The following is a 20,099-nucleotide window of genomic DNA, read 5'->3' on the forward strand; positions in this document are numbered from 1 at the left end:
ACCTCACCGTCGCCACAGGCATGGTCCACGTCCTCACCAATCAGCGCGAGGGCACATTCCTCAAAGTGAGTGAGGGGCCTATGTAGGCCACTCCACCCCCCCAGTCTGGGACCTCTCCTTGCTGATGTGCGCCAGCTTCTCCCGCATGAAAACAGATGGAGAGAGTGTAAGCAGGACACATGGCACTGCATGTAATGTTTGTGTGGTGAGCAGAGCCATGGATGGGATGAGGACCTGAGCTCCAGAGGATATGAATCTGATGGAGAGGTGAGGCTGTGTGTGAGAGTTAGTGGTGTTGTCCCTTGAGATGTGAGATCCCTGTGGATGTGTGATGGGTTTGTGAGTGTGTGAGTTGAGAGTGATGAGAAGGGTGAGTTACCCTGGAGGAACGGAGGAGGCCATTCATCCTGTAGCAGCACTGGGTGGCTGTCCTCTTCTGCAGGGCATTGGTGCTGACCATCGCTGCCACCGCTTCCCATGCTGGATTGGTGATGCAGCTGCCCATCCTGCGGCCAGAGCGGGGGTAGAGGACATCATGGCATGCCTCCACAGTATTCAAAAGGCACTCGAGGGACGCGTCACTGGAGCCGGTGGCGGGGGTGGGGGGGGGGGGGGGGGTGGGGGCTGCAGTCTTTTTGTCTTTCGTGCAGCAGTCCTGGGCTAGAAGCACTGAGAGGTGTGCACATGACTGCACTTTAAATGTGGCGCCCGGTGTGCTGAAGCGGTGAGGTAATGGCAGGGCAGGCAAATGAGAGCCCTCCCGCCATGGAAATAGTGTGTTTCCCAGGAATGCGTAATTCATGCGGTTTGGGACGATATGGCATGAAAAACCACCATTGTGGCCAGTGGGTAAAATATCCGCCAGGGCTAAAGGGAATGGGCATGGGGCAAGAAAAGAAACAAAGAAACAAAAGATGTACCTGGATCAGGTACACCGCTGACTGGGATAAAAAGAAAAAGGCAAGGGAAAGGAAACCAAAAGGGTCTAAAATTGTTGAACTCAATGTTGAGTCTGGAAGGCTGTAAAGAGCCTAGTCAAAAGATGAAGTGCTGGTCCTCAAACTTATATTGAGTTCAATAGAATTTCAGTAGGCCAAGGACAGAAATATCAGCTTAACAGCAAGGTGGAGAATCAAAATGACAGGCCATCAGAAACTCAGGGGCATGCTTGCGGACTGAACAGAGGTGTTCTGCCCAATCTGCATTTGGTCTCCCCAATGTAGAGAAGATCACATTTCAAGCAGTGAATACAGTATACTAGATTGAGAGGGTGCACTTAAATCACTGCTTGACCTGGAAGGAGTGTTTGGGGCCTTGGAGGAGAGGAGAGAGGAAGTAAAAGGGCAGGTGTTACATCTCCTATCTTTACATGGAGAGGTGGGAATTGAATGGGGTTTGTCTAATGAGGAAATGTAGAGCAGGATAGGGGTTTAGAAGGATGAGAGGTGATGTTATTGAAACAAATAAGATTCTGAGGGGGTTTGACAGGGGAGGTGCTGAGAGGATGTTTCCTCTTGTGGGGAAATCTCAAACCAGGGGGCACAACTTAAAGACGAGGGGTGCCCCATTGAAGATGGAGATAAGGAGGAATTTCTGCTTTTAGAGCCCATTAGTCTTTGGGATTCCCTTGCACAGAGCGCAGTGGAGGGTGTGTCTCTGAATCTCTTCAAGACTGAGTTAGACAAATTTTTGATCAGCAAGGGAGTCAAGTTTTGGGGAGGCAGTGGGGTAGGGGTATTGTCACTGGACTGGTAATCCAGAGACCCAGGGTAATGCTGTGGGGGCCTGGGTTCGAATCCCACCACAGCAGATGGTGGTATTTGAATTCAATTAAAAAATCTGAAACTAAAAGTCTAATGATCATGAAACCATTGCCGATTGTCGTAAAAACCCACCTAGTTTACTAATGTCCTTTAGGGAAGGAAATCTGCCGTACTCACCTGGTCTAGCCTACATGTGACTCCAGATCCACAGCAATGTGACTGACCTCTGAAATGGCCTAGCAAGCCACTCCGTTATATCAAACTGCTGAAAAGTCTATAAAAAAAGGAATGAAACCGGACGGACCACCCAGCATCGATCTAGGCACCAGAAACGACCCTGCAAAGTCCTTCTTCTTAACACCTGGGGGCTTGTGCCAAAATTGGGAGGGCTGTCTCACAGACTAGTCAAGAAACAGCCTGACAGTCATACTCACGGAATCATACCTGACAGATCATGTCCCAGACATGACCAGCACCATCCCTGTGTACATCCTGTCCCACCTGCAGGACAGACTTAGCAGAGGTGGTGGCACTATGGTATACAGTTGGGAGGGAGTTGCCTTTGGAGTCCTCAACATCGACTCTAGCCCTCATGAAGTCTCATGACATCAGGTCAAACATGGGCAAGGTAACCTCCTGCTGATTACCACGTACCGCCCTCCCTCAGCTGATGAATCAGTGCTCCTCCATGTTGAACACCACTTGGGGGAAGCATTGGCAAAGGCACAGAATGTTTTCTGGGTGGGGGACCTCAATATCCATCACCATGGGTGGCTCAGTAGCACAACTACAGACCACACTGGCCAAGTCCTAAAGGACATAGCTGCTAGACTGGGTCTGTGGCAGATGGTGAGGGAATCAACAAGAGGGAAAAACATACTTGGCTTCATTCTCACCAATCTGCCTGCCACAGATACATCTGTCTATGACAGTACCTGTAGGAGTGATCACCGCACAGTCCATGTGGACACAAAGTCCCGCCTTCACATTGAGGATATCCTCCATCGTGTTGTGTGACACTATCACCGTGTTAAGGGGCATAGATTTCAAACACATCTAGCAGCTCAAGACTGGATATTCATCAGGTGCTGTGAGCCATCAGCAGCAGCAAAATTGCACTCGAACACAACCTGTAACGTCATGGCCTGGCATATCCCCCACCCTACCATTACCACCAAGCCAGGGGATCAACCCTGGTTTAATGAAAAGTGCAGGAGGGTATGCCAGGAGCAGCACCAGGCATACCTAAAAATGAGGTGGCAACCTGGTGAAGCTACAACACAGGACTACTTGCGTGCCAAACAGCATAGGTAGCAAGTGATAGACAGAGCTAAGCGATTCCACAACCAACGGAGCGGATCTAAGCTCTGCAGTTCTGCCACATCCAGTTGTGAATGGTGACGGACAATTAAACAACTCACTGGAGGAGGCTCCACAAATATCCCCATCCTCAGTGATGGAGGAGCCCAGCATCAGTGAAAAAAATAAGGCTGAAGCATTTGCTACTATCTTCAGCCAGAAGTGGATGATCCATCTCAGCCTCCTCCGGAGGTCCCCAGCACCACAGATCTTTAGACAATTGGATTCACACCATGTGATATCAAGAAATGGCTGAAGGCACTGGATACAGCAAAAGCTATGGTTCCTGACAATGTTCTGGCAATAGTGCTGAAGGCTTATGCCCCAGAATTTGCCGCGCCCCTAGCCAAGCTGTTCCAGTACAGCTACAACACTGGCATCTACCCAGCTATGTTGAAAATTGCCCAGGTATGTCCTGTACACAAAAAACACGATAAATCCAACCCGGCCAATTTCCGCTCCATCAGCCTACTCTCGATCATCAGTAAAGTGATGGAAGGGGTCTTCAACAGTGCTATCAAGAGGCATTTGCTTAACAATAACCTGCTCACTGCCTCCCTGTTTGGGTTCCGCCAGGGTCACTCAGCTCCTGACCTCATTACAGCCTTGGTTCAAACATGGACAAAAACACTGAACTCCCGAGGTGAGAGTGACTGCCCTTGACATCAAGGCAGCATTTGACAGAGTGTGGCATCAAGGAGCCCTAGCAAAACTGGAGTCAATGGGAATCGGGGAAAAACCTCTCTGCTGGTTGGAGTGATACTTAGCACAAGGGAAGATGATTCTGGTTGTTGGAGGTCAATCATCTCAGTTCCAGAACATCACTGCAGGAGTTCCTCAGGGTAGTGTCCGAGGCCCAACCATCTTCAACTGCTTCATCAATGACCTCCCTTCCATCATAAGGTCAGAAGTGGGGATGTTCGCTGATGATTGCACAATGTTCAGCACCATTCACAGCTCCTCAGATACTGAAGCAGTCCATGTCAAATGCAGCAAGACCTGGACAATATCCAGGCTTGGGCTGATAAGTGGCAAGTAACATTTGTGCCACACAAGTGCCAGGCAATGGCCATCTGCAACAAGAGAGACTCTAACTATCGCCCTATGACATTTAATAGCATTATCATCGCTGAATCCCCCACTATCAACATCCTGGGAGTTACCATTGAACAGAAACTGAACTGGACTAGCCATGTAAATACTGTGGCTACAAAAGCAGGTTAGAGGCTAGGAATCCTGAGGAGAGTAACTCACCTCCCGATTTCCAAAAGCCTGTCCACCATCTACAAGACACAAGTCAGGAGTGTGATGGAATACTCTCCACTTGCTTGGATGAATGCAGCTCCAACAACACTCAAGAAGCTTGGCACCATCCAGGACAAAGCAGCCCCGCTTGATTGGCACCACATCCACAAACATTCACTCTCTCCACCACTGATGAACAGTGGCAGTAGTGTGTACCATCTACAAGACGCACTTTAGAAACTCACCAAGGCTCCTTAGACAGCACCTTCCAAACCCATGACCACTATCATCTAGATAGACAAGGACAGCAGATAGATGGGAACACCATCATCTCGAAGTTCCCCTCCAAGCCACACACCAACCTGACTTGGAAATATATTGCTGTTCCTTCACTGTCACTGAGTCAAAATCCTGGAACTCCTTCCCTAACAGCACTGTGGGTGTAGCTACACCACATGGACTGCAGCAGTTCAAGAAGGCAGCTCACCACCACCTTCTCAAGAACAATTAAGGATGGGCAATAAATGCTGGCCCATCCAGCAATGTCCACATCCCATAAAATGAATAATAACAAGACAGGAAAGCGGAGTTAAGGCCACAATCAGATCAGCCATAGTCTTATTGAACGGTGGAGCAGGATCAAGGGAACGAATAAGCTATTGCTGCTCTTATTTCTTATGTTCTCTCGCTATCACTCTCTGTCTTTCTCTATATCACTGTTACAGACAGGAGAAGGTTTAATTTAAACAGCCATGATTTCTCCTCCCACCACCTGCTCACAAACAGAAAGGTGTTTTTGATTTTTGATTTCCCCCTTTATAAGCTGTGGCTTATTTTCCTAACCCCTCAGTTTTGGTGCGGTCCGATTTCTATTAATAACCCCACAGCAAACTCAAGATAGGGTAAATTCGGAGGGGTAGTTTATTCGCAGATACTCAAATATGGGAGGAACAACATAGCCTCCTTTTTCACTCATATAATGAAGGTGGGATAGAAAAAAGGAAGAGGTACAGGGCAAAGATTACAGACAAAATAAGAATGATTGTTTCACGTGAGTCCAGAGTCTAGAATCAAAGTCCAGTGGTGTATTCTATCACAGAGGTCGGCAGGCTTAAGACTGATGCTGAATAATTCACCTTCCAATAGAGATGGCTTCCATGATGGAATAGGCATGTAGAGGTGAATTAGTCTTGTAGGTGCTGGTACAGAATATGATGTTTGTGTTTAGTGTTTATGCTTTTTTGTAAAAGGACATTTTAGTTAAAAAGAATTGTTATATAAAACCTGACAGTAGGGTGTGCTAAGTCCAGGATGTATTGCCCTCTGGTGGAGAATAAGGAATAAAGAAACCTTCTGTTTTTCATACAGGAAGTTGGAGTTCAGAAGCAGATCGCTGTGTGTGTGTATTCTTAATTGTTAAGAAGTGACAAAACACTTCAAATGGCAACGAGGATGGGATCATCATTATTAGGGGCTTTAGAGGCTTTTAATCCAGCTACTATGGACTTTGTAGATTATGTGGAGAAAATGGAACAGTTTTTCATTGTGAATGAGATTGAAGAGGAAAAGTAGGCTTCAATGTTTCAAATCTCATTGCTCCTGACAAGCCAGCAGATAAAAACTTTAAAGAGCTTGTGGGCATTTTGAAAAAGCACTTTAGTCGAATACCAGCAATTATTGCTGAGAGATTCAAGATTCACCAAAGAGAACAACATGAAAGTGAGTCAACTTCCCAGTTCCTGGCTGGGTTGAGAAAATTAGTGGAACATTGTGACTTTAAAGGTTACCTGGAAGGAGTGTTGCGTGATTGCTTGATTTGTGGACTAAGAAATGAAAGAATTCAGTGTAGATATTTAGCGGAGCAAGAGTTGACACTGAAGAAAGCGTTCAAGATTACGCAAAGCATAGCAATGGCAAAGAAACAAGCTAGAAATTTGAAAGCACATTCTAACAATGCTGAAGTTAAAATAGTAAAATCAGGGTATACTCACGTCCAGACATGTTACTGCTGTAATGGAATAGGGCATGATGCAAAAGTCTGTAAATTGAAAACTGCTGATTGTCACTACTGTGGAAAAAAAGGACACATACAGCATGCATGTAGATCAAAGGCTGATCACAGTAAAGCAGTACCACCAAGAAAGGGGTATCACAAGGGGCACACAGACAAGTCGTGCTTGAAGATAAACAGGCAGTTTAAAAAGACGTACTACTTGGAAACAAAATACAAAAGTAATGCGAGTCAAGGCGAGACAGAAAATGAAACTAACAGTGACAATGAGGAAGAGCAACTGTATTGCATTCAGTCTGATCTGAAACTAGATGAAGGACTAAAAGTTGGCATTGCCTTAAATGGTAAAATGGTTGAAATGAGGTTGACACAGGAGTATCTGTTTCTATTGCTTCAGAGAAGACATGGGAGAAATGCCTATTGGAGAAAACTCTCCTCCAGCTTAGCACCTACACTGGTGAGCCTGTGAATTTACTTGGGAAAATGTCCGTTCAAGCTAAATATGGAGATCAAATAACAAGGTTGCCACTGATCAGTGTGAAAGGGGATCGTCCATCGCTTATGGGCAAGAACTGGCTAAAAGAAATTTGGCTGGACTGGAATAAAATAAATAAAGTGCATTGCAACCCCATGTTGCAGTCCTTGTTAGACAAGCATACTGATGTCTTCGAAGGAGGTCTTGGAGTTATTAAAGACATTGAAGCCAAACTTGCTATGAAGGCCGAAGCTTCTCCAATGTTCTTCAACCCACGTCCAGTTCCCTACTCAATGCGACAGAAAATCAAGCAGGAACTCGAATGACTTGAAAACTTTCAGATAATTGAGAAAGTTGATTATGCAGAGTGGACAGCTCCAATAGTCCCAGTAGTAAAGAATAACGGGTCTATCAGAATATGTGGTGACTATAAAATCACCATTAATACTTTCCTGGAAGTTCATCAGTACCTGCTACTGAAAATTGAGGACCTGTTCACTGCTCTGAATGGAGGTGAATTATTCACAAAGCTTGACTTGCAGGCATTTTTCACAGGCATTTTTGCAAATGCAGCTGAGTGAAGATTCCAGGAAGCCTACAACCATCAGCACACACACAGAGGTATATATCAAAACAGAAGACCATTCGGAATCACATCATCACCAGCCTTATTCCAGAAGGCCATGAACAAAATACTGCAGGGCCTCCCTGGTGTAATATGCTTCCAAGTCGACATGCTCATCACCAGGAAAAACCTCCTAACTCATTTAGAGAACCTAGGTAGGGTCCTCTATATCATAGAATTGTTACGGTGTAGAAGGAGGCCATTCGGCCCATTATGTCTGCACCGGTTCTCTGAGCATTTTAACTTAGTGCCAATCTCCTGCCTTTTCCCCGTAACCCTGCACATTGAATGATTATTTAAATAGAAACAAAGCCATCTTGAATGCCTCAGTTGAACCTGCCTCCACCACAATTCCAGGCAGTGCATTCCAAACCCTAACTACTCACTGTGGTGAAAAAGTTTTTTCTCACCTCACATTTGCTTCTTTTGCAAAATACGTTAAAACTGTGCCCTCTGGTTCTTGAACCATTTACGAGTGGGGACAGTTTCTCCCTATCTACTCTGTCCAGACCCCTCATGATTTTGAAAACTTCTATCAAGCCTCCTCCTAGTCTTCTCCTCTCCATGGAAAACAGTCCCAACTTCTCCAGTCTTTCCTCATAACTGAAGGTTCCAGGGATGAGACACATTCTCGTAAACCTTCTCTGCACTCTTTCCAATGCTTTCACATCCTTCCTATTGTGTGGCACCCAGAACTGTACACAATACTCCAGCTGAGGTCTAACAAGTGTCTTATATAACTTCATCATAGCCTCCCTGCTCTTGTATTCTATGCCCCTATTAATGAAGCTTAGAATACTGTATGCTTTAGAAACAGCTATCTCTAGCTTTCCTGCCACCTTTAATGACTTATGTACATATACACCTAGGTCTCTCTGCTCCTGCACACCCTTTATTTTATACTGTCTCTCCATGTTCTTTGCACTAAAGTGTATCACCTCACACTTCTCTGCATTGAACTTCATCTGCCACCTATCTGCCCACTCCACCAATGTGTCAATGTCCTTTTGAAGTTCTAACCATCGCCCCTTGACATTCAATGGCATTACCATCACTGAATTTCCCCACTATCAACACCCAGGGGGTTACCATTAACCAGAAACTGAACTGGACTAGCTATATATATACCTTCCAAACCCACCACCACTACCACCTAGAGGGACAAGGGCAGCAGATAAATGGGAACACCACCACCTGCAAGTTCCCCTCCAAGTCACTCATCAGCCTTACTTGGAAATATATCACCATTCCTTCACTGTTGCTGGGTAAAAATCCTGGAACTCCCTCCCTAACAGCACTGTGGATGTACCTACACCACATGGACTGCAGCGGTTCAAGAAGGCAGCTCACCATCACCTTCTCAAGGGCAATTAGGGACGGGCAATAAATGCTGGCCCAGCCAGCGAAGCCCACACCCTATGGATGAATTTTTTAAAAAGTTACCTGTCAGCCTGGCTTGTGATGCATCTGGATATGGTGTTGGAGCTGTCATCTCCCACACATTTCCTGATGGCACTGAAAAGCCCGTTGCATACACCTCACGCACATTGTCCAAGTCAGAACGAAATTATGCCCAAATTGAGAAGGAAGCTCTTGGGCTAATTTACGGAGTCAAGAAGTTCCACCAATACTTGTATGGTCGTAAATTCATGTTAATTAGAGATCACAAGCCTTTGACCTGGTTGCTTAGCCCGAAGTCACAAACCCCGACGCTAGCCGCTGCACGCCTACAAAGGTGGGCACTGATCTTATCTGCTTACCAGTACAAAATTACATTTCGCTCGACTGAGAATCACGGAAATGCGGACGCACTTTCCAGACTTCCGTTACACCACAGCTCCACAACCCAAAGTGAAGTCACTGCTTCCAATGTGAACCAGATAGACATGTTATCTAAGAAAGTGGATCAAATTCGACTTGAAACGAAGAGGGATGCTTGCTCCCCAAAGTTTACCTATACACACAGAAAGGTTGGTGTGCATCTCAAGAAGTGACTACTGAGCTTAAACCTTACTACATGGGCAGGTTTGAACTGACTCTACAAGACAGTTCTGTTGAAGAGTCATGCAGACTCGAAACGTTAACTGTGCTCCCTTCCACAGATGATGCCAGAGCTGCTGAGTTTTTCCAGGTATTTTTGTTTTTGTCTACAAGACAGTTGTTTATTATGGGGAATCAGAGTTGTTATTCCTCCAAAATTCCAAACACAAGCATAGAAGAACTTCATCTCAGTCACATGGGAATCATCAAAATGAAAGCATTAGCTTGTCTACATGTATGGCGGCCAAACCTGGATAAAGACATTGAAGACATGATCAGTGATTGCCTTCCATGCCAAGAAATGAAGTCTTCTCCTGCACCTGCCCATTACATCCATGGGCTTGGCCTGACCACCCATGGCAGAGACTTCATGTGGACTTTGCCAGACCACTTCTCGGACATACGTTCCTGACTGTGTGGATGCTAGCACAAAGTAGCTTCATATTAGACCATAAGACGAAGGAGCAGAAGTCGGCCCATTGAGTCTGCTCCACCATTCAATGAGATCATGGCTGATATGATAATCCTCAATTCCACTTTCCTGCCTTTTCCCCATAATCTTTGATTCCCTTACTGATTAAAAATCTGTCTGTCTCAGCCTTGAATATATTTAATGACCCAGCCGCTACAGCCCTCTGCGGAAAAGAATTCCACAGATTAAGTACCCTCTGAGAGAAGAAATTCCTCCTTATCTCTGTTTTAAATGGGCGATCCCTTACTCTGAGATTATGCCCTCTGGTTCCAGACTCTCCTACAAGGGAAAACAACCTCTCAGCATCTACCCTGTCAAGCCCCCTAAGAATCTTATGTTTCAACAAGGTCACCTCTCATTTTTCTAAACTCCAATCAGTACAGGCCCAGCCTACTCAACCTCTCCTCATACCCTCCATACCCAGGATCAACCTACTGAAACTTTTCTGGACTGCCTCCAATGTCAGTATATCTTTCCTTAGATAAGGGGACCAAAATTGTTCACAGTATTCTAGGTGTGATCTAACTAGTGCCTTGTATAGTTTTAGCAAGACTTCCCTATTTTTATACTCCATTCCCTTTGAAATAAAGGCCAACATTCCATTGGCCTTCCCTATTACCCACTGAACTTGAATGCTAGCTTTTTGGGATTCATGCACGAGGACCCAGATTCCTCTGTGCTGCAGCATTTCTCCATTTAAATAATATTCAGCTCTTCTATTCTTTCTGCCAAAGTGCATAACCTCACATTTTCCCACATTATATTCCATCTGCCAAGTTTTTGCCCACTCACTTAACCTTTCTATATCCCTCAGTAGACTCTTGCACCACTTGCCTTCCCACCTATTTTTGTGTCTTCCTCAAACTTGGCGATAGTACATTCACTTCCCTCATCCAAGTCATTAATATATATTGTAAATAATTGTGGCCCCAGCACTGATCCCTGTGGCACTCCACTAGTTACTGGTTGCCATCCTGAAAATGTCTCCCTTATCCCAACTCTCTGTCTTCTATTAGTTAGACAACCATCTATCCATGCTAATATACTACCCTCAATACCATGGGCTCTTATCTTATTAAGAAGCCTTATGTCTGCTACCTTGTTGAACGCCTTTTGGAAATCCAAATATATTACGTCTGTTGGTTCCCCTCTATCTATCCTGCTTGTTACCTCCTCTAAGAATTCTAATAAATTTGTTAGGCATGATTTCCCCTTCATGAAGCCATGCTGACCCTGCTTGATTTTATTATGCATTTCTAAATGCTCTGCTATTACATCCTCTATAATAGACTCTTAACCTTTTTCCAATGATGGATGTTAGGCTACTGCCCTTTCTAGTGACCAATTTGTTGCTGACCATTTTGTGCCACCGCCAAAGGTTAAAATCAGCCCTATTAGGTGTGATTTAAGCTTTACGTTGTTATCTTTCAATATGTCCATTTACTGATTTTACATCACAGAATCACACAGTGCAGAAGAGGCTCTTCGGCCCATCGAGTCTGCACCAACACATGAGAAACACCTAACCTACCTAATCCCATTTACCAGCACTTGGCCCATAGCCTTGAATGTTATGATGTGCCAAGTGCTCATCCAGGTATTTTTTAAAGGATGTGAGGCAACCCGCCTCCACCACCCTCACAGGCAGTGCATTCCAGACCGTCACCGCCTAAACCTCCTGTCCCTCACCTTGAACTTATGTCCCCTTGTGACTGACCCTTCAACTAAGGGGAACAGCTGCTCCCTATCCACAACAAAATAAAAACAGAATTACCTGGAAAAACTCAGCAAGTCTGGCAGCATCGGCGGAGAAGAAATCAGTCAACGTTTCGAGCCCTCATGGCCCTTCAGCAGAACTGAAGCATAGTTTCAACAAGGGAGAAATATAAATTGGTTTAAGGTGGGTGGGGGGGAAGAGACACATTGAGGGTGTGGTGTGAGCAGATAATCAAAAGATGTCAGAGACAAAAGGGTCAAAGAGGTGTTGAAGGTGGTGGTCTTTGTCTGAGAAAAGTGCTAATTAAGAATGCAAGACAGGATATTCAAAGTACAGCTCTAGTGGGGGTGGGGTGGAAAGACTAAAGGTTTTAGTTTTAGATTTAAAAATAATGGAAATAGGTGGGGAAAGAAGAATCTATATAAATTATTGAAAAAAAAGGCGGGTGGGGGAGGGAAAGAAACGGGGTGGGGATGGGGGGAGGGGGAGTTTAAGATCTAAAGTTGTTGAATTCAATATTCAGCCCAGAAGGCTGTAAAGTGCCTAGTCGGAAGATGAGGTGCTGTTCCTCCAGTTTGCGTTGGGCTTCACTGGAACAATGCAGCAAGCCAAGGACAGACATGTGGGCAAGAGAACAGGGTGGAGTGTTAAAATGGCAAGCGACAGGGAGGTTTGGGTCTTTCTTGCGGACAGACCGCAGGTGTTCCGCAAAACGGTCGCCCAGTTTGCGTTTGGTCTCTCCAATGTAGAGGAGACCGCATTGGGAGCAACGAATGCAGTAGACTAAGTTAGGGGAAATGCAAGTGAAATGCTGCTTCACTTGAAAGGAGTGTTTGGGCCCTTGGACGGTGAGGAGAGAGGAAGTGAAGGGGCAGGTGTTGCATCTTCTGCGTGGGCATGGGGAGGTGCCATAAGTGGGGGTTGAGGAGTAGGGGGTGATGGAGGAGTGGACCAGGGTGTCCCGGAGGGAACGATCCCTACGGAATGCTGTCAAGGGGGGTGAAGGGAAGATGTGTTTGGTGGTGGCATCATGCTGGAGTTGGCGGAAATGGCGGAGGATGATCCTTTGAATGCGGAGGCTGGTGGGGTGATAAGTGAGGACAAGGGGGACCCTATCATGTTTCTGGGAAGGAGGAGAAGGCGTGAGGGAGGATGCGCGGGATATGGGCCGGACACGGTTGAGGGCCCTCTCAACGACCGTGGATGGAAAACCTCGGTTAAGGAAGAAGGAGGACATGTCCGAGGAGCTGTTTTTGAAGGTAGCGTCATCAGAACAGATGCGACGGAGGCGAAGGAACTGAGAGAATGGGATGGAGTCTTTACAGGAAGCGGGGTGTGAGGAGCTGTAGTCGAGGTAGCTGTGGGAGTCGGTAGGCTTGTAATGGATATTGGTGGACAGTCTATCATCAGAAATTGAGACAGAGAGGTCAAGGAAGGGAAGAGAAGTGTCAGAGATGGACCATGTGAAGATGATGGAGGGGTGGAGATTGGAAGCAAAATTAATAAATTTTTCCAGGTCCCGACGAGAGCATGAAGCAGCACCGAAGTAATCATCGATGTACCGGAGAAAGAGTTGTGGGAGGGGGCCGGAGTAGGACTGGAACAAGGAATGTTCCACATACCCCATAAAGAGACAGGCATAGCTGGGGCCCATGCGGGTACCCATAGCCACACCTTTTATTTGGAGGAAGTGAGAGGAGTTAAAGGAGAAATTGTTCAGTGTGAGAACAAGTTCAGCCAGACGGAGGAGAGTAGTGGTGGATGGGGATTGTTGGGGCCTCTGTTCAAGGAAGAAGCTAAGGGCCCTCAGACCATCCTGGTGGGGGATGGAGGTGTAGAGGGATTGGACATCCATGGTGAAGAGGAAGCGGTTGGGGCCAGGGAACTGGAAATTGTTGATGTGACGTAAGGTGTCAGAGGAATCACGGATGTAGGTGGGAAGGGACTGGACAAGGGGAGAGAGAAGGGAGTCAAGATAACGAGAAATGAGTTCCGTGGGGCAGGAACAGGCTGACACGATCAGTCTGCCAGGACAGTTCTGTTTGTGGATTTTGGGTAGGAGGTAGAAGCGGGCCGTCCGAGGTTGGGCGACTATCAAGTTGGAAGGTGTGGGAGGAAGATCTCCAGAGGAGATGAGGTCAGTGACAGTCCTGGAAACAATGGCTTGATGTTCTGTGGTGGGGTCATGGTCCAGGGAGAGGTAGGAGGAAACGTCTGCGAGTTGACGCTCAGCCTCCGCGAGGTAGAGGTCAATGCGCCAGACAACAACAGTACCACCCTTGTCAGCGGGTTTGATGACAATGTTGGGGTTGGACCTGAGAGAATGGAGTGCAGTGAGTTCAGAGAGAGACAGATTAGAATGGGTGAGAGGAGCAGAGAAATTGAGACGGCTAATGTCACGCCGACAGTTCTCAATGAAAAGATCAAGAGAAGGTAAGAATCCAGAGGGAGGGGTCCAAGTGGAGGGAGAATATTGGAGGTGGGTAAAAGGATCCGTTGAACGGGGAGAGGACTCCTGCCCAAAGAAGTGAGCACGGAGACGAAGACGGCGGAAGAAGAGTTCAGCATCATGCCGAGCCCGAAATCCCTGTCCATGCCCCTCATAATCTTGTACACTTCGATCAGGTTGCCTCTCAGACTTCTCTGCTCCAACGAAAACAACCCAAGTCTATCCAACCTCTCTTCATAACTTAAATGTTTCAACCCAGGCAACATCCTGGCGAATCTCCTCTGCACCTCCTCCAGTGCAATCACATCCTTCCTATAATGTGGCAACCAGAACTGCACACACTACTCCAGCTGTGGCCTCACAATGGTTCTATACAACTCCAACATGACCTCCCTACTTTTGTAATCTATGCCTCGATTGATAAAGGCAAGTGTCCCATATGCCTTTTTCACCACCCCACCTCCGCCTTCAGAGATCTATGGACACACATGACAAGGTCCCTTTGTTCCTCAGAACTTCCTAGTGTCGTGCCGTTCATTGAATACTTCCTTGTCAAATTACTCCTTCCAAAGTGTATCACCTCACACTTCTCAGGGTTAAATTCCATTTGCCACTTATCTGCTCATTTGACCATCCCATCTCTTTACTCCTGTAGCCCAAGACACTCAACCTCACTGTTAACCACCTGGCTAATCTTTCTGTCATCCGCAAACTTACTAATCCTACCCCCTACATAGTCATCTATGTCATTTATATAAATGACAAATAATAGGGGACCGAGCACAAATCCCTGTGGCACGCCACTGGACACTGGCTTCCAGTCACTAAAGCATCCTTCTGTCATCACCCTCTGTCTCCTGCAACTAAGCCAGTATTACATATATACATACTACATATTGCAGGTCATCAAGACTCTTAATCCCTTTGATCTTGAATCTTCTTAAAATCTTCCAGAGCCACCCAGAACTTTCTACAGTGTCACTAAGCAGGACCAGAAGTCAAGATATGGATCCAGTCTGGCTTTTATGTGTTCTTTGAATGTGGGTGACACTATTTATTGCTCTTCTTTAGTAGCCCTGGCCATTAATATTCAACCACATAGTTTGGGACTAGAGTTCCATGTTTGATCAAAACAGGAAGGGATAGTAGATCTCTCCCTGATATTGATATACGAACCAGTTGGTTTTTTTGAATGACAATTCAGCAGCTTTCTTGGTAATCTTTTCTGGCACCAACCTATCAATTAGCAAATAACTGAACTCAATTTCATAACTTGCCATGGTGGAGATTGAACTTGTGATAGCTGGATTGCGCATGAAGTCAGCACAGATAAAGTTATAGATAGTTTAAAAGGCATTGTTAATTTGTTGACGATAACAACGAGTTTAAGCAAATTAAAAGGTGGCTGTTTAATCTAGGTTTAGGTTCTCTTGGAAGAAAATGGGTGACAACAAGAAGGGTTTCTGAGGAAGGACTCATCAAATGATAAATGAATGGCATTGTTCGGATCATTTACATTTTTTAAATGTTAGAGTTTTATCAAAACTGATCATTAACGTATTTTCAATACATTGACTTCTACATACTAGCTGTGTATATGTTCTGGTAATTAATATCAGTGATCAGAAAAGATCAAGCTTGGGAATCCCTCAAGATTGAGTCAAGTAAGATGGTTAGTTACCAAAAATGAATAGATATTACATTACCTGTTGGTAATTGAGCTTGGTAAACATGTTCTTGTATCCTCTGGTTTAGTTGGCTTGCTTCTGTCATATAAATGAGAAAGAAAGAAATCGTTATACAGAGTTTGTACTCTTAGATAATTCTTCTCGGAATTTTTAAGTTATCCATTTTTGGACTTTCGGGCAAATTTTCCTGTTTCTGCAACTGGCACTACTGGATCATTTGGCACAATCATTCAGGCAGGAAGCACACATCCGTAAGGGAGGACATCTGATTTTCTGTCCATTTAAATTAATGGTTGCTAAAACTGTATGGACACTCAAGACTGTACATGTCTCCCTGTATTGCAGCATAAAAGAGACATGCTGTCGAAGCTCTTTGTCTTGCACTCGTCAGAACAGAATTGCAAGAATACCAAATTTCAAAGGGAACAACAATTTATGCTGCATGAGGAAAGGGTACTGATTGATTGGCAAGTGGACTCTGTTTGGTAGAGGCGTTGCCATGGAGAATGCACCAGGGAACAGTTATCCCCACAAGTGGATTGGGCTCGCAATTAAAGCAGTTAATGCAGGTATCGATTGACACCTTTAAAATTAGATGGATGTATACCAGGATAGGAATGGAATTTGGTGTTATAAAGAAAAACATAGTCAATTTCTAGTTACATATTTAAAGCTTGATTTGCACATTTATTTACCTCTGAAAGCTTGCAGTTGTCCTGTCAGTACTTTTCTGATTTCAGAAACCCAAAGGCTCTTCAGCGCTACAGATGCTTGTAATTAGGTGTTTCATTTTCAAATTGGATGAAAAAGTACAACATTACCACAGAACAAATTACTTAAAAATAGTGGGCAAGACTTTCCACCTGTGTTCAAATACTTTCATGTTGCAATTGCAGCAGATGGGGCAGAAATCGTTTAGGGAGCCAGTCTCTTGCCTATTTGCATGCACCCTCCTCCAGCCACTTCCAAGAATTTCCATAAAAAGTAATGGGGATACTTTCCCTACCAAAGGCAGACATCTTCAAATTAGATGACAAATTTTCCAGCTTTTGGATCCCAGCAATGTTGGGTACTTTAAGAAACCAGTATGATCCTAGCATCCAGATACAATGGTAATAACTGATCAAGATGAAAGGAGCCACGGGTGTGTGTTATTGGTGAATATTTAGCATGGAAGTACATTGGAGCTTATGATTAAGACAATAAACAGAAAATGCAGGAAATACTCAGCAGATCAGGCAGCATCAGCTGTAAGAGAAACAGACTTATCAGGCAGGATTTTTTGGATGGTAGGGTTTCCCATCCCTGCCACTAGGATTGCCAACTGTGATTAAATGTATTCCTGAAGATTTCATCGCTTGACTTGCACCCACGCTCCAGCCATTAGTCGGCCAACACATCCATCCTTGTGACGCAGCCTTCCTGAATAATGTTTTATCCATGAAGTCGACTACTTCAACAAAGACCGTTGATGCTCTCCGCAATGTGTTCGCTACTTTTGGATTGCTGGAGCAGATTATGCCTGATGGCACACAGTTCACATCATGTGAATTTCAAACATTGCTGAAAAACAATGAGATCAAGCAGATTCTCATCTCACCTTACCACCCATCCTCAAATGGTGAAGCAGAGAACTTTGTCCAGACATTCAAAACGGTCAAACTGAAGGAGAGGATACAAACAGATTGGAAGTTGAAGCTGAAGAATTTTTTGATGATGTATCATAACACTCCACATTTAACAACAGGCGTATCTCCTGCTGAGCTGATGTTTGAAGACGACTGCGTACCAGAATGGATTTGTGGTGTCCAGATTTGAAAGGAAAGACTAGTTCAAGGCAACTTGATCAGAAAAGGTCACATGGCACAAGTAAACAAGCTCGTGAGTTTAATCTGGACCAGTCCGTTTGGGTCCGAAATTACTGAGAGACACCAAAGTGGCTCCTGGGAAGAATCATCAAGCATCAAGGCCAACTGACCTAAGATGTTGATCTTCCTATGGAATCTGCAAGAGATACACTGACCAGATTAGAAAAGCCAAATCCAAGGAACCAAATTTCCAGGGATCTCCAGTCACAGTGGAAGATTTCTGGGAAACGTCTGCTCCAGTTGGTGAAACCCGACTTGATTCAACTGACAAACCTGTAGAACCGTGGCTGCACCTGTTGAACCTGAACAAAGACAAGTGGAACAGCAGAACCTTCCATTTCTAAGCAAACTGAGATACCTAAGCCAATTCTCTAGGCCAAAGTAAATCTGCAAACCACCTGACCAATTTGTTCCTGACTAAAGTGGGAGCAGATGTGGTGTTTGTGTTTAATATTTATGCTTTTTATAAAGGGACATTTTAGTTAAAAAGAATTGTTATATAAACCTGACAGTAGGGTGTGCTAAGTCCCAGATGTACTGCCGTCTGGTAGAGAATAAAGAATAAAGGAACCTTCTGTTTTTCATACAGGAAGTTGGAGTTCAGAAGCAGATAGCTATATTCTTAATAGTTAAGAAGTGACAAAACACTTCACAGAAGTTCCATTAGAAAGAGTGTAGGTTGAGAGCCAGGTATTCAAAAACCTTGACACAGCCCCTTTTATACTGCTGTCTGCTAGATGGAAAATGGCAGTCTGAGCTTTGCAGCTCCACAAGGCAGGGAAGCTGGTTCTTGCAGCTAGGAAGGGGTTATGTGATATGACTCCCACTTCTCCACTTTGGTTTGGACAAAGGATGTATATTCCTTTGTCTAGATTTTTGAGATAGTTGATGTTTCCACCATTAATAATTTCAAAAGCGATTTCAGGATCCTTTGTCCTATCAGCAGGTAGTCTCCCTTGGCTAGAACTGGCCTTAGAAATGTAAATGGCCAATTCTCTTGGAATTTGCTCTCTGTAACCGGGTCATTAGTATCTCTTCAGAGATAACAAGGTTGCAGCTGTTCTGAATGCAGAAAATTTATTAGTTTTATTGAGTCATTTTAAAGCCGTTGTCCACTTTTTAAGATTTTATAAATTAGCCATGATATATATATATATATTTTATAAAAATGTAGAGTAAGGTCTTAGCCCCCTGACACTGTCTGTCACTACCACTCTTTCTTACTTCATTTCTTTCTATTGCTCTCTCTCTGTCTCCCATCTGTCCACGTGTTTTTTGCTGTCCCTCTGTCTCATTATTTCTTGCTGTGTTTCTTTCTCTCCCTCTATCTCTCTCGCTCTGTCTGTCTTAGTTTCTTTTTGCCAATATCTGTCTATTTCTTTCACTGTCTCTAGCTCTCTCTCTCTCTCTCTCTTTTCCCTGTGTCTCTGTTTCTTTCTGTCTCTCTCCCTCTCTGTCTCAGTTTCTCTCTTTGCCAGTTTCCATTTCTCCCTATCTCTTTCCCTCTATTTCTATCAAGACTGAGACTGAGAGGCTTCTATATATTAAAAACACCTCTGAGGTCATCTTGGGTAAAACAAAGGCTTTAGGCTTTGGCAGAAGCAATTTTCATTTTCACTTCCTCCCTCTCTATCCCACCGTCTCTCTATCGCTTTCTGTCACAGTACCCCTGACACCAGTCTTTCTGTGTCTTTCTCTCTCTTTCTCATTACCTGTGTTTTTCATCTCTCTCTGTCTCTCATGTCCCTCTATCTCTGTCTCGCACTCTTTTTAAACTCTGTCTCTTTCCATCTCTCTTCCTCTCTCTGCCAATAGGTACCATTCTTTTACTCTCTTTTTTCACTTTGTATCTCCGTCTCCGCCATTGCTCTGTTTTTCTCTGTCTTTCTCGCTACCTCTTGTTGTTGCTCTCTCTCCTTGTGTCTCACTGTCTCTCTCTCTCTTTCTCTCTCCTTGTCTCTATCTCTCTTTGTCTCTCACCTGTTTTTCTCTCACTAGCTTTCTGCCTTTTTCTGTCACTTTGTTCTCACTGTCTGTCTCTATCTCACTCTGACTCCCTCTTTGTCTTGTTATCTCTCTCCCTCTCGCTTTATCCCTGTCTTTCTCTTTCTCAGTCTTTTTTCTCACGCTGTGCTCTGTGACTTTGTTTTCCTCTCTGTTTTTGTCTCTCCTTCTCTGTGTCATTCTTCTCTCCTGTGCCTCTCTCCATCTTTCTTTGTCTTTCTCTCTATATCTCTCCATCTGTCACTGTCACTCTTTCTTACTTTCTCTCACTCTTTCGCTATTGTATTTTGGTTCTCTGTCTTATCTTTTTCTATCAGGTTTTGTTTTCTGTCTCTGATATTTCCCGCTGTATCTTTCTGTGTCTCTCTCTCTCCCTTTCCCTC

The 20,099-nt window shown here is 44.7% G+C and overlaps 1 long non-coding RNA gene across 1 annotated transcript in view; it reads right to left on the reverse strand.

Annotated features, from left to right (window-relative positions):
* The window catches only part of LOC144684206 (uncharacterized), a 40,897-nt gene extending 22,256 nt beyond the window's left edge, over positions 1-18,641 (reverse strand). Inside the window, exons 1-3 of the long non-coding RNA XR_013577450.1 lie at positions 16,540-18,641; positions 15,863-15,922; positions 6,359-6,435 (exon numbers count right to left, since the gene is read on the reverse strand). This is a non-coding gene — a long non-coding RNA (uncharacterized LOC144684206). The remainder of the gene's footprint in view (positions 1-6,358; positions 6,436-15,862; positions 15,923-16,539) is intronic.
* Positions 18,642-20,099: the final 1,458 nt, after the last annotated feature.

This window comes from Cetorhinus maximus, chromosome 9, assembly GCF_964194155.1.
Source record: "Cetorhinus maximus chromosome 9, sCetMax3.hap1.1, whole genome shotgun sequence".
In the NCBI taxonomy this organism is placed as follows: domain Eukaryota; kingdom Metazoa; phylum Chordata; class Chondrichthyes; order Lamniformes; family Cetorhinidae; genus Cetorhinus; species Cetorhinus maximus.